The sequence below is a fragment of the Antechinus flavipes genome, chromosome 3, assembly GCF_016432865.1.
Source record: "Antechinus flavipes isolate AdamAnt ecotype Samford, QLD, Australia chromosome 3, AdamAnt_v2, whole genome shotgun sequence".
NCBI lineage: Eukaryota > Metazoa > Chordata > Mammalia > Dasyuromorphia > Dasyuridae > Antechinus > Antechinus flavipes.
Window position 1 is genome coordinate 479382824 of NC_067400.1, and position 15036 is coordinate 479397859.

Consider the following 15036-nt stretch of genomic DNA (forward strand, 5'->3'; position numbering starts at 1 on the left):
CTATCCCCCATCCATGGGGAGCAACTGCTCAGTCCTGAGCTCCCTGATCCACGTGTAGCCGAGATTAAGCCAGGAGTTCCTCTTCTTTGCCGAATATGCTTCTGGCCAAAGAAGCTCTGCCCAGAGTGAAGTTGCTCAAAGAGTCTCACTTGCTAAGATTTGTATGCTTGTCTGTGCACAAGTGTGCTTCCAGGAGAAATATAGGGGCAAGGGAAGATGGAGACCCGCAGCCATGACTTCATAGGTGTTGGGAAAATCCTTCTACAAAGGCAGACTGATAACTATTGGACCACTTCCATTTTAGAGAGTCAAAGTCAGGACATGTCAAAGGTCAAATTTGAACACAAGTCATCCCGACTTGGAGGAAGGCTCCCAACCTTGCACATAGTGGACACTTAATAAATGCTTGTTTAATTCAATTGCATAGTGGAAGTCAGGTAACAGTGAGAGAGGAAGGCCATAAATTCATTCCTTTGGGTAACAGGATTTAAATTCTCATCCTTAGACTCCTTACCTGGTATTCTTTCTAAAACCCCTCACTTGTCACCAACCCCCAAGCAAGAATACTGACAAGCCAAATTTAGGTGGGAACTTCCAGATTTGAGCTGAGTCCCCCATGACCCAAGACAGGCAGGCATAAGAGGGCGCATCCCTGAAGTGAAGCTGCCATTGCCCCAGTGCTGGCAGAGGCTGGGCAGCTAGGCAGAACGGGGGGGGGGGGGGGGAGAGGCTGGATTTGATGGCCAGGAGACCTGAACTCAAACCCTAGGTCAGACACTTTCTAGCTATGTGATCCTAAGTAAGTCACTTCATCTCTCAGCCTCAGCTTCTTCATCTGTAAAATAAGGATACCTGTGTTTACCTCATGATGATATAGTAAACGTAAAAAAACTTGGCAAACCTGAAAGTGCTAAGAAGGGTTAGCTATTATTACTTCAGCCCCAAATCTGATATTTCCCCACGAAGACAGAGCTCAAACCTGGGCAGCCGTCTCCCCCATCCCTTTCTATTAGGTCTCTGATGGTTTTGAGGGTTGTTCTCTTCAGTGGTGTGGGAAGCCAGAGCCTGGAAACCCTGTTTCCAAAGGAAGAGTCAGAGTCGGCTGGCCAGATGGAAGCAATTATAGGAGGGCGGAAAACGGAGAGGAGGAGGAGGGGAGCCAGGAGAAGGAGAGACAGTTGGGGGGGGGGGTGAGGAAGAGTGGGAAAGCAGGGAGGGAGGGAGGGAAGGGAGCCCTACCCGATGGATGGAGGGGCTAACATTCCAACTGACTGAGCTCAGGTTATTGAGGCCTCCAGGAAAAGATTCAGGGAATGGAGACTAGAACACATGACAAGACAATGCTGATTTTGGTTTCCTAATCTGTAAAGAGAGGAAGGGCAAACTAGACATGCTCTAACACAGGGCTTCTTAAACTTTTTTCCACTCACAATCCCTTTTTGCCAGAGAAATTTTTACACAACACAAATTTTACAACAACCACCATTTTTACATGGATATATAAAAGAGGTACAGATACCAAACACTGACTGATATTAAGTTATAATGTCATGACCGCCATATTCAGCGAGGCCCCATATGGGGTCGTTATGCATAATTTAAGAAGCTAGGCTCTAAGGGAGTGCCCAGCGAAAACATTCTATTAATTTACTATATGTGTCCTGCACAAATCCAAATAGACTGGGGACAGAGATGCTCTCAGGCTCACAGCCACAAGGTCTGGGGCCAGGGAAATGGGCACATACTAACTAGGGCTGAACCCGAAGCCTCCAGAGGCAGAATCCTGTAATTTGTACCCTACCACTTGCTCAGGGGGATTAAGGGGACTACTACCCCATCTGCAAAAGTCATCTCTCCTTCCCACCCTGAAAAGGGGAAAAACTTCCAAGTTCTCCTTAACTCTTAGAGCCCCACCCACAAGGTCACCCACCTCCCCATCCCCGTCCCCTAAGGAGTCCCCAAATCCCCCCAAAGCCCAAGAATGGCACGAGGCGGTGGGGAATCCAGCTCCACAGTCTTCACCGCTTTGGCGTCTCCCTGAGAATGCACAAAGGCTGTCTTGTGGGTCTCAGCAGGAAAACTGAGGGAGAGGTCAGAACCGAGCCTCCCATCTGGCCGGTACTTCGCTTCCTGAAGAACCAGAAATGCAATCCAATAGAACATGCAATTAAACAGTATTTGTTAGGCGCCTGCTCTATGCCGGGCCCTCTGCTAACGATGGGCAGTTGAGCAGGCTGGGCTTAGCTAAGCACTAAGCCCAGCTCAAGCCCTAGTTCTGCCCCTCACCTTGGAAGGGGGCCACATCGCCACTTCTTTCCGTGGGATGACAAGATTTAAAGCAGGAAAGGGTTTAAAGAGCATCTTCCTAATCCAGTCTCTCATTTTTATGGATGGAAAATCTCAGAGCCAGAGGAAGGGAAAGGATTTGCCTAAAATCCTACAGGTAGAAGCAGCATTTGCTTCCTCTCGCTCTAGGCCCAGATCTGCCCAGCCTCCCAAGACCTACACAAACTCCGCAAAGCTGAAGTCAATCCTGCCTAGACTTGAGACAAAGCCTGGGAGGTAAGAAGTCTGGGAAATCACCCGAGGCTCCACTTAAAACACTAGACCAAAGTCTAACTACACCTGGGAGCAACAGTTCTTCCAGAAGAAACCCCATGGCCCACATCCAGAACCCCCAAACGGCCTGGAGTTGTCCACTTCCTTCACCTCCAACGGAGTGTTAATTACAGTAGAAAGAGAGATTTACTTAGAAAACCATCAATTAACATTATCTATGTTGAGTTTTTATTTCACTCAAGTTTATATTTTACTCCACAGTCAGGCTGGCAAGCTAGTTTCAAGCTGGACCCCTCTGGTCTCCAAGTCTGAACAAAGAGGGTTCTGGGACAGTTGCACTTTCCCCTCAACCGCTCCTTCCGCCCACCCCCAATTACTAATGTGTGAATTAGTAGAAGGGAGGGGCAGAACCAGACACTGTACTAGGCACTTTATAAATATTGTTTCATTTTAAAGTTAAGGAAACAGAGGCATCGGTTAAGTGATTTGCCAGGGTCACCCAGCTAACGCATGTCTGAAGCCGAACCTGAACTTGGGCCTTCCTGACTGCGAGCCCACTGCTCTACTTACTAGTCACCCCTGTGCTAAAGATGGTGCAAAGGAATGAAACGAAGCCCTCCTGACGTCCAGCACCCCCTTCGAGCCACATAAACAGTGGAAAGTCGGACTGATGATTGGATGTGGCCGTGTAAGTTTTTGGTGCCATACCCAAGATTCTGGAAGAAGCTGAGTCAGAGGGAGATGGGAAGTTGGCCGTGTTGTTCCGGGGAGGGACTACTCGCAAAGTAAGTAAGAATTCACCTAAGATCTGCCGTTCACATATATCCTGAGCATCATCTTCGGAGAAACCACAGGCCAATGATGAGTATGGGGAGGAAAAATGAGGCATAGGGAAGAGCCGCCTAATTGGTGCTGTTGCTGATGGGGCTTTTCTTGGCAGATACCAGAATGCTTTGGTACTCCTTCTGCCACTCAATTTACAGGTAAAGAAACCAAGGCAAACAGAATTAAGCTGACTCGCTGTCTCTGAGGCAGACTTCAGGTCTGAAACTCCTTCCACTGCCCCTACTTACATGGTGAGTGGAGCCCAAAGCTATGAACCAGATCTGGGAATGAGGGCGGAGGGAGAAGTAGGAAAGAGAAGAGATGTCCAAGCCCCGGTTGGTGCACAGATGCTGCCTCCCAGGACACTGGAGGAAGGATCAGCTAAAGAAACAGCAGAAGCACAGAGCTCATGTCTTCAGACCACCGACCACTTCTGCAATGTCCCAGCAAAGGCAACCCCAAAGAAAATGTACCAGGAAATTTTCCCTCACCTAGTCTTTCAAGGATAGATTTATAGGCCACCTCCTCAGTCCTTTGGGATGATCTGTTGCAAAACTCAAACAAGACAATAAATAAAAAAAATTTTCAAAGATCAAGCAATTTTCATCCAGGGGCAGCTCCAGTCGTCCTGATCTACATCTTGCCACTAGACCCAGTTGGCTCTGGAGGGGAAAGTGGAGCAGATGACTTTGCACAGCCTCCCTCACTTCAATCCAATTCATTTGCATGTCAAGGCACCACCTCTCTCCCTGATGTCATAGCCCTCTCAGAGAAGGAAGGACAAACAACAACATGAAAATATAAATTATCCGTGGTACAATTATCTGGACTGAACCAGCCTCCAAGCTGGCCTGGCCTGGACCTGGGACCCTGCAATTGCTGTTGCCAGGCGAGGACTCTGGCATTACTCTCCCTATGGAGCTAAGGGATTTGACTTTTGGCAGATTAATCAGAGAGTCCAAAGAGTCAGTCATAAAATCTCAAGAACTGGAAAGGATCTCAAAGGATCATGTAATCTAAACTCTCCGTTTTAAAAAGGAAAAAGCTGTCAGGGAAGTGACTATTCCGAAGTCACACAGCTAGTTCAGAGAGTAGGACTGAAACAATGTGTGAATTAGTAGAAGGGAGGGACGCCTTTTCCACTAGACTCCCTTTCCACTTCACTTTCTTTGAAGAAGCCTAGTTTCCTCAAATGAAAAATGGGAGGGTTTGAGGTAGATAATTTCTATCTGGGGCCCCCTCAACCATATAGGACTAAGATAACAAATAAATAAATTACTTGAATCAGCGCTCCAGGGCACTTGGGGTAGCAGGCAGGAGTCCCCATTGAAAGCAATTCAGAAGGGTTCAAGAGAAACCGAAACCCCAGCCCTGCCTTGCCCCACTCTGGCCCACCACAGCTGTTGGAGAAACAACTGCAACATAGAGAGTAAAGTTTCCAAGGGAAGGGGAAGTGACTAGGCAGGCGAACAACCACAGAGAGCGGAATTGGGGAGGTAAAAGTTAGCACTGAGGGGGCCAGGGCACTACAAATTTCACCAGCTTCTCCTAAACTGCCCTTTTTGCAAAGATCCTCAGCCACCAATAAGATTTTGAGTTAGGAGGAAACTTAAAGGTAACCTAGTCCAACTCCATCCCTTCATTTTACAGATGAAGAAGCTGTGGCCCAGAAAGTTAAAATAAAAGAGCTTTTCAGAGTTTAAAATGTTACATAAATGTCAGCTGTGTATTGTCCTTGGCCAAGATCACACAGCGAAGGAAGAAGGACTGATAAGTTGTTGGGGAGGAGAGAAGATAATCAAACCCCCAGTCCTTCCAAAGCCTGTAAACAGTCATGAGGATTCCACTGGGTGACTGACCTCACTGGAGCCTAGGAGAAGCAGGGGAAGCTGGGACCAGAGGGAGATGAGAGAGAGAGAGAGAGAGAGAGAGAGAGAGAGAGAGAGAGAGAAGAAGAGAGGAAGGGGCTGGGTCACTGCAGGGCAAGCAGAGATGCAAAGAGAAGAAGCAATCTGGGAGCATCCATAGAGCAGAGCTGGAGTCAGGAAGACCTGAGTTTTGATTTCTCAGGTGCTTACTGGGAAAATAGGAAGACACATCTTCATGAATTCAAATCCAGCCTCAGATTCTTTGTAGCTATGTGACCCTGAGCAAGTCACTGAACTCTGTTTTCCTCAGTTCCTCATCTGTAAAGTGAGCTGGAAAAGGCAAACCACTCCAATGTTTCTTCCGTGACGCAAGGACTAAACAAACACTAATCTTACAGGGAAGAGAGGAGGATCAAATGAGATCACAAATGTAAAGACGTTTGCAAACCGTATTGCCAATCATTATTATTAGTATTCCTCCGAATAGTGATAAAAAGAGCAAGGGCCTGAAAAGTGGTTCCGCCCAGAAAAGCAGCCCTTAGGGGCCCTCCATTGGCTCAGGAACAAAACCTTGTTAGTGCACAAGGCATTTTATCATTCCCTTTCAGATAAACAAGCCCCTACCCTGGGACTAAGAGCAATGGGTAAGGAGGGGAGAAACAGAAAAGGCACCAGGCTGCCTCCCAAGGCTTCCCAGCCCCTGACCCTAGAATACACATCCCTCTCAGCATCCCAGTGGCTAAGTGACCCCTGCGTAGCCAGGCTCTCCGCGGGAGATGCCGATTCCGCTTTCTCGCCCCAGACCCCCGGCCACGGCCCTCCCACCTCCCCTTTCCCGAAGGGCACACAACTCCAGGGGACAGCCTGCATCCCCGGCCTCCCTGCGCACTGCCAGCTTGGTAGACGGGCTTGGTCTGTTCCAGAACTAGCCCCAGGGAGGAAGCAGTGCCCGCGGCCCAGCGCCCGGCTCCTCGGGATGATGCTGGGCTCTTGGGCACGGGGTTCCAAGAGAAACCTCCGGCACAGCCGCCCCCAGTGTTTTAGGGAAACAGGACAGCAGGGGTGCCCTGGGCGAGAGCCGCTGCCAGAAGGGAGGTTGTGGGAGACAGTGTCCCAGAGGGACGTCGCTGCTCAGGTCCAGAAGAGGAAAGCCTCGGTCTGCCCCAAACAGCTTTCGGGCCCCTGCAGAAAAGAACCCGGCTGAGACCACCAGCAGTCATCCCAGCCAGAGTCCCACAGCCAGGAGGCCGCCTGAGCCTCAAAGGGTAGGGGCCCGGCTCCAAACTTCAAAGTTCCGCTGTTTGGGGAGGAGAGGAAAAGGGGGCACTAGTTCCCCCAGTTCTGCCCGTTCTGGCACCCTGTGGGGCCGGGGAGGGAGGCACCGAGCGCCTGCAGACATTGTCCGCCCCCCCAAGAGGTCCCCGGAGCCTTGACCCCGGGGCCCGGGAATCTAGGCAGGGGATCACCTTTCCCCTTCCCTCTTTCAGGTGCAAGAGTCAGGTCAAATGCCGACTTTGAGGGCACATGCCAGAGCGATGAAGTAAAGGGAGGCAGGAGAGCCCAAAACACAGCCGTGGAGGGGGAAGCAGTGGGCAGACATGTTGGCAGACCCGAGGCTGTGTGCCAGGGGGACCCGTGCCTGCGGAGGCGCCAACCCGCCCCACACCACAGGGCACGGCAAGCAGTTACTGGGGCCAGGAAGCCACTGCTCGAACCCTGGGAGCCCGGGTAATCGGCGCGGGGCGCGTGGGCACCGCCAGCCTGCTCCCTGGGCCCCGGAGGATGCCCTCCATCCGGGCTAAAGAAAGTTTGTGCAGCCGGAGGCAGCGGCCCCCCGCAGCGGGAGCCCTCCGCCGATCCCCAGGGAGCCCCGAAGCCGGGCCGGGCCGCGGCGGGGCGCCCTCCTTCCCACGCCCTCTCCCAGCCCGCCTGACCCGCGGCCCCAAGTCCCAGGCCCCGGCCGCTTCCTTTCCTCACACCCCCTCCTCTCCTCCTTCCTAGCCCCGGCGAAGGTCCCTCTCCGACCCCTCCCCTCTCCTCCTCACGACGTCCGTACTCACCCTCCAGGCGGGGCGGACCCGGCGGCCGGACAGGTCAGGGCGGGGACGCCGCTCCGATCCGCTAGGCGCCGGGCGCGGAGGGGGCGGCGGCGGCGGCGGCGGCGGCTCCGGGGCCCGGGCCTGTCCCGGACCGCGGCTGGCCCGGCGAGCTGCGAAAGTCCGCGCCGGAGGGGGACCCGGGCGGGCGGCGGCGAGCGGGGAAGGGGCCGGCTCAGGGATGGACACGCTTGCGCACACGGCCCCGGAGCTCGGTGAGGAGCGGGAAGGGGGGGAGTAGAGGAAGGGAGAAGGAGGGAGGAGGAGGGAGGGGGAGGAGAGAAGCTGAGGGGGGCGGGGGAGGGCAGGCGTGGGGTGGGAGGAAAGAAGGATGGGGGGGAGAGGAAAGAAGAAGGGAGGGGAAGGGGTGAGGGAAGCATTGGGAGAGGAGGGAGAGGGGAAAAGGAAATGAGGGGAGGGAGAGAAGGGGGATGGAAGGGAAAGGAGAAAGGTGAGGGAGAGGAGGGAAGGGATGGGAAAAGCGTTGGGAAAAGAGAGAGGAGAGAGAAGGGAAGGGGAAGAGGCAGAGGACATGAAGGAGGAGGGGAGAGAGGGAAACATCCAAGGAAAAGGGGAGAAAGCAGAGAAGAGAAGGGGAGGGAAAGGGATGGGGGGAAAGGAGAAAGAAAAGGACAGAGAAAGTAGGGAGAAGAGGGAGGGGGAGGAGCGGCTGGGGATACCTCATAGATCTGTCAGGTCGGGGGCCCCCTCTAGCACAGGGACTCCCCTTCCGAAAATGGGTCCCGTAGTCTGTCCGCGGAGGGGGGAGGCTTGCAGGGTCCTGGACTCTGACACCACGAGGCAGGGGGTCCCGGGAAAGTTGCCTTTCCTCCGCACCCCACATCGAGTGGATTAAACGGAGAGTCCGGAGGCTTTAAAAACAAACGAGGCTGCAAAGGCCACTGTGGACCGGCCCCCAAGGTCAGGAGGCGCCGGCTGCCAGGCCAGGGAGGTGGGCAGAGCTGCCCTGACTGGGGGGCAGGCTGAGGAGCCAAGCCCTGAGACGGGTGGGGGGGTAGCCAAGGGGGAGGGTGTAGGAAATGATTAGAAGAGTAGATTCCTGGAGAAGAAATAGAGCAGCTTGGAATGAGCTCTTCACCCCATGGAAGCTCCTCCACACACCCCATTTGCTAGCCCTTTTTCCCCTCATTCACAAGCAAGAAGCTAACTAACGATTTTTCAGAAGTTTGGGGTTTTTTTCCTTACTAGTTGTTGTTGGACTTGTTTGTTTTTAGAGAGTAGGGAAGGAGATGGAAATGGGCTTATGAGAAAGAAGTAGGTCGCTGAAGTATTTCTATCAATGCACAGAAGAGAAGGAAGGCCAGAAGGAAACCCAAACTGGCAGGATAACTTTGAAAGTTGCACATTAAATATATTATATACTTTAAAAACAAACGACCTAATAAAAATGTTCAGTTCTGTGTTCAATCTTTTTTTTTTCCTTCCTATTCTACTTGATATATGGAAAGATCAGATTTTCTATTTAGTACTTTAAGAAGCTTTTAAAAAAGCAAAATTGAAAGTAAACCTCAAAACTTTCTTAGACAATCTATGATTGGGTTGGAATTTTGCCGCTGTGGTGCAGGAAATGAGCCGGCTGATATAGAAAAACCATAAAAAGACTTGGACCTATGAATAAAGATGCTACCCACTGTCACAGAAAAATGACAGATAAAAACAAACATAGTATGGTCTTACATGTGTGTGTATGAGTGTATATGTTTATAGCTATCTGTGTATTCTACATATATGTTATATAATGTATATAAATATCTATATCTATACATAGCTATACCCATGGTTAAGTGTAGCCTTTGTGGGGGAAGGGAAAAGGGAAAAATAAAGTAAAATCTCTACAGCAGAGAATAAAAGAAAATCAACAAGGAAGCCAAGAAAAACTAGTCAGCTTTGAAAACAATGTGCAGTATTTTATTATATAGATTTTTTTCTTGAAATGGAAATTTATTGTTTTCTATTGAATTGTCATATGGTTTGCTATGAATGCTCTTATGGCATTTAAAAAAATTTTCTCATTTTGTATTTAAGCTTAAAATAAAAAATTTACCGGAAAAAAAGAAACCACAAACCTTAAACTTCCTTCCCTTCTATCACCTTGTGCTGAGGTTTAGCCTCTATAATAATGTACCACCCTTCCTGAAGCTGTTTTACCTGTGGCAAGTCACCTTTACTAGATCTCAGTTTCCACAGCTGTAAAATGAAAAGTTTCATCAAAAAAATCTGGTTTTTGCTCTCCAACTCCATGAAATCCATAAGGTTCAAATGTCCCCCCTCCCCTCAAATCCCACATTTTTCTGATGGAACCTAACTACCACATCTACCCTCATATTTTAATACTCTTCTCCTTCCCGCCCCCACACACTTCTGTGCAAGCCCCTAACTTCCAGCTTCTGAAGGCAGGATTCCCTCTCAGCTCAGTGCCCAGTAGAGATCGGACCCTTGAGTCAAGAAGACCCAAGTTCAAATGTGGCCTCAGACGCTTCCTAGCTGTAAAATGGGAATAATAACAGCACTTACCTCCTGAGGATATTATAACCAGAGTATCTGTGAAGCATTTAACACAGTACCAAGCACCTAGTCGGCAATATACTTCCAAACTTCCCTATTAGCAGTCAAGATAGCAGCACCTTTCAAGGTTCACAATCATTCCTTGCTCCCACAAAAACCAATCGGTTGCCATTTCAGCCTTTCTAACACCTCTCACTTCTGTTCCCTTCTCCCTTCTCACAGCCATGACACTGTGAGGCCCTCCTCCTGTCTCCCCTGTTTCGTTCAAGGGCCTCCTAGTCTCCCTGCCTTAGAATTCTGAAATCTATCCTTCCCCCAGCTGTCCAGATGATTGACCTAAAGAACACAGCTGACTATGGGAGGTCCCCAATCATAACTGCCAGTGGCTCTTTCCATCACTTCCTGTGCTTCTTTTAAATCCGTTCTTATAGTTATTGTTGTTTTCAGCTAACAAGCATTGATATTCTTTCCCTCCACAGAGGGAAAAAATCCTAGTCACCCATAATGCATTGTCAAGCAAAACAAATTCTGACATTAGCCTGATCCACCAAAGTGTGTCTCATTCTGCAAGTTTCATCTCTCATTTCTTCAAGAACAGAGTACCGTTCTTCGTAATCACTCATTAGTCGTTGTGGTTGATCTTTTCATTGATCTGAGTTCTTAAAGTCTTTCAAAGTTGTTTGTCTTTATATTGTTATCCTCTTGATCTTGTTCCTTTCACTCAGTCTTGCTAGGATTCTCTGGAACCCCCATTTCTTCATCTCTTTGGGCAAAATAATGTCCTATTGTATACATATTTTGTTCAGCTGTTCCCCAGTTGAAACTGAGAATACTCCCTTTATCCCTTAGATTCCAGGTCTTTGCCACCACAAAAAGAGATACCATGAATACTTTTATCCATATGGATCCTTTTCTTTCTCACAGTCATTCAGCAAAGGGTTTGCAATTTTGGAGGCCTCAACCCAAACTGTGTTGTAAAATGGCTATTTTCTACAATACTTTTTCATCTCTGTCAGTCTCTAATTCTTGCACACTGCCCTGTTCTCCCAGTACAGCTCCTCTCTGGCCCCACTTTCCCCCTTTAGGCTTGCACATAACCCGTTCAATTATACAGCACTCTCCCACTAGGTTCCCTTGCTCCTTTGTCCTGTTTCTTCTCAAGCCTTGCCAAACCCCTACCATCTGCCATCTTCACTCTTAATTCATAAGCTTCAGAATTCCTCTAAAGAAAATCTTATAAAGGTCCCAAATGGGGCTACTGCAAACCCATGATATCTGATCTCAACAAGCCCCCTCACAGCTGCTAGGTATCTTTTTTTCCCAAAAAATGACTGTCGGTGAAAATATACTTTTGTATATGCCTACTATGTGCTAAGCACTGTGCTAACTGCTTCACAGACATTCTGATCCTAATATCCCCGGGGAGATGAGTGCTATTATTATTCCCATTTTCAGCTAGGCCACTTTTGAACTTGGGTCTTCTTGACTGTTAGGTCCCCTTTTTCCAACTGAGTCTTCAAAGTAATCCCCTCCCTCTCTCCCATTTCCCATTCTCTGGGACCCCCCACCTAATTTGTAACAGCCTCTAGAACATTATTTCAAGAAAGGACTCAGTAGCGTAGTGGGGGGAGCTGGAGTCAGGGAGACTCCTCTTTGTAACTTCAAAACAGCCTCAATGATAGATCTTTGGAGAAAACTGAATGGTGACAGAAAGGAGTATACTTTCTTCTCAGCAGTTCATGGAACCTACACAAAAATTAACCATATACTAGGACATATAAACCTCAAAATTAAATGCAGGAAGGCAGAAATAGTAAATGCTTTCTTTTCAGATCACAATGCAATAAAAACTACATTCAACAAAAAGTTAGGTGTAAATAGACCAAAAAGTAATTGGAAACTAAATAATCTCATCTTAAAGAATGATTGGGTAAACAGCAAATTATAGGCACAATTAATAATTTCACTCAAGATAATGACAACTGTGAGACATCATATCAAAACTTATGAGATGCAGCCAAAGCAGTAATAAGGGGAAATTTTATATCCTTAGAGGCTTACTTGAATAAAATAGAAGAAGAGAAGATCAATGAATTGGGCCTGCAACTTAAAAAGCTAGAAAAAGACCAAATTAAAAACCCCCAATCAATTACTAAACTTGAAATTCTAAAATTAAAAGGAGAAATTAATAATATAGAAAGTAAAAAAACTATTGAACTAATAAATAAAACTAAGAGTTGGTTTTATGAAAAAATCAATAAAATTAATAAACCTTTGGTAAATCTGATTAGAAAAAGGAGAGAGGGAAATCAAATTAGTAGTCTTAAAAATGAAAAGAGAGAACTTTCCACTGATGAAGAGGAAATTAAAGAAATAATAAGGGGTTACTTTGCCCAACTTTATGCCAATAAATTTGATAACCTAAGCAAAATGGATGACTACCTCCAAAAATATAGGCTTCCCAGATTATCAGAGGAGGAAGTAAATTGCTTAAATAGTCCCCTTTCAGAAAAAGAAATAGAACAAGCTATTAATCAACTCCCTAAAAAAAAATCCCCAGGACCAGATGGATTTACATGTGAATTCTACCAAACATTCAAAGAACAATTAGCCCCAATACTTTATAAACTATTTGAAAAAATAGAGAATGAAGGAGTTCTACCAAATTCCTTTTATGACATAGACATGGTACTGATACCTAAACCAGGTAGGTTGAAAACAGAGAAAGAAAATTATCAAGTAGGATTTATACCAGGAATGCAGGGCTGGTTCAATATTAGGAAAACTATCAGTATAATTGGCCATATTAATAATCAAATTAACAAAAACCATATGATCATCTCAATAGATGCAGAAAAAGCATTTGATAAAATCCAACATCCATTCCTATTAAAAACTCTTGAGAGTATAGGAATAAATGGACTTTTCCTTAAAATAATCTGTAGCATCTATTTAAAACCAGCAGTTAAGCATCATATGTAACGGGGATAAATTGCAACCTTTCCCAATAAGATCAGGAGTGAAACAAGGTTGCCCACTATCACCATTACTATTTAATATTGTAATAGAAATGCTAGCTTTGGAAATAAGAGTTGAGAAAGAGATTAAAGGAATAAGAATAGGCAATGAGGAAACCAAATTATCACTCTTTGCTGATGATATGATGGTATACTTAGAGAACCCCCAGAGACTCTACTAAAAAGTTATTAGAAACAATCCACGCCTTCAGCAAAGTTGCAGGATACAAAATAAACCCACATAAGTCATCAGCATTCTTATATATCACTAACAAAACCCAACAGTTAGAGTTACAAAAAAAAATTCCATTTAAAGTAACTAGTGATTGTATAAAATACTTAGGAATATATCTGCCAAGGGAAAATCAGAAACTTTATGAGCAAAACTACAAAACACTTTCCACACAAATTAAGTCTAATCTAACCAACTGAAAAATATTAAATGCTCCTGGATTGGGTGAGCAAATATAATAAAGATGACAATACTACCTAAATTAATCTATTTATTTAGCGCTATACCAATCAGACTCCCAAAAAACTACTTTGATGAACTAGAAAAAATAACGACAAAGTTCATATGGAAAAACAAAAGGTCAAGAATTTCAAGGGAATTTATGAAAAAAAAATCAAATGAAGGTGGCCTAGCTGTACCAGATCTAAAATTATATTATAAAGCAGCAGTTACTAAAACCATCTGGTATTGGCTAAGAAATAGACTAGTTGATCAATGGAATAGGTTAGGTTCAAAGGACAAAACAGCCAATAACTTTAATAATATAGTGTTTGACAAAGCCAAAGACCCCAGTTTTTGAGATAAAAACGCACTATTTGACAAAAATTGCTGGGAAAATTGGAAATTAGTATGGCAAAAACTAGGCATTAACCCACACTTAACACCATACACCAAGATAACATCAAAATAGGTTCATGACCTAGGCATAAAGAATGAGATTATAAATAAATTGGAAGAGCATAGGATAGTTTACCTCTCAGACCTGTGGAAGAGGGAGGGATTTATAACCAAAGAAGAACTAGAGATCATTACTGATCACAAAATAGAAAATTTTGATTATATCAAATTGAAAAGTTTTTGTACAAACAAAACAAATGCAGACAAGATTAGAAGGGAAACAATAAACTGGGAAAACATTTTTACAATCAAAGGTTCTGATAAAGGCCTCATTTCCAAAATATATAGAGAATTGACTCTAATTTATAAGAAATCAAACCATTCTCCAATTGATAAATGATCAAAGGATAGGAACAGACAATTCTCAGATGAAGAAATTGAAACTATTTATAGACATATGAAAATATGCTCCAAATCATTATTAATCAGAGAAATGCAAATTAAGACAACTCTGAGATACCACTACATACCTATCAGATTGGCTAGAATGACAGGGAAAGATAATGCGGAATGTTGGAGGGGATGCGGGAAAACAGGGACATTGATGCATTGTTGGTGGAATTGTGAACACATCCAGCCATTCTGGAGAGCAATTTGGAACTGTGCTCAAAAAGTTATCAAGCTGTGCATACCCTTTGATCCAGCAGTGTTTCTACTGGGCTTATACCCCAAAGAGAGAGTAAAGAAGGGAAAGGGACCTGTGTGTGCCAAAATGTTTGGGGCAGCCCTGTTTGTAGTGGCTAGAAGCTGGAAAATGAATGGATGCCCATCAATTGGAGAATGGCTGGGTAAATTGTGGCATATGAACGTTATGGAATATTATTGTTCTATAAGAAATGACCAGCAGGATGAATACAGAGAGGACTGGCGAGACTTACATGAACTGATGCTAAGTGAAATGAGCAGAACCAGGAGATCATTATATACCTTAACAATGATACTGTTTGAGGATATATTCTATTCTGATGGAAGTGGATCTCTTTGATAAAGATCCAACTCAGTTTCAATGGATCAAGGATGGACAGAAGCAGCTACACCCAAAGAAAGAACACGGGGAAATGAGTATAAACTATTTGTATTTTTGTTTTTCTTCCCGGGTTATTTCTACCTTCTGAATCCAATTCTCCCTGTGCAACAAGAGAACTCGGTTCTGCACACATATATTGTATCTAGGATATACTGCAACATATTCAACATGTAAAGGACTGCTTGCCATCTGGGGAAGGGGGTGGAGG

The 15036-nt window shown here is 45.8% G+C and overlaps 1 protein-coding gene across 2 annotated transcripts in view; it reads right to left on the minus strand.

Moving 5' to 3' along the window:
- ST3GAL4 (ST3 beta-galactoside alpha-2,3-sialyltransferase 4) overlaps positions 1-8262 on the minus strand; it is a 39131-nt gene extending 30869 nt beyond the window's left edge. Inside the window, exon 1 of one of the 2 annotated variants that reach the window (XM_051986710.1) lies at positions 8029-8262. The gene's annotated coding sequence lies outside the window, so the exon portion shown is untranslated. Of the gene's footprint in view, positions 1-7312; positions 7395-8028 lie in introns of those variants that run through there. The other variant, XM_051986708.1, reaches the window with a different exon arrangement.
- Positions 8263-15036: the final 6774 nt, after the last annotated feature.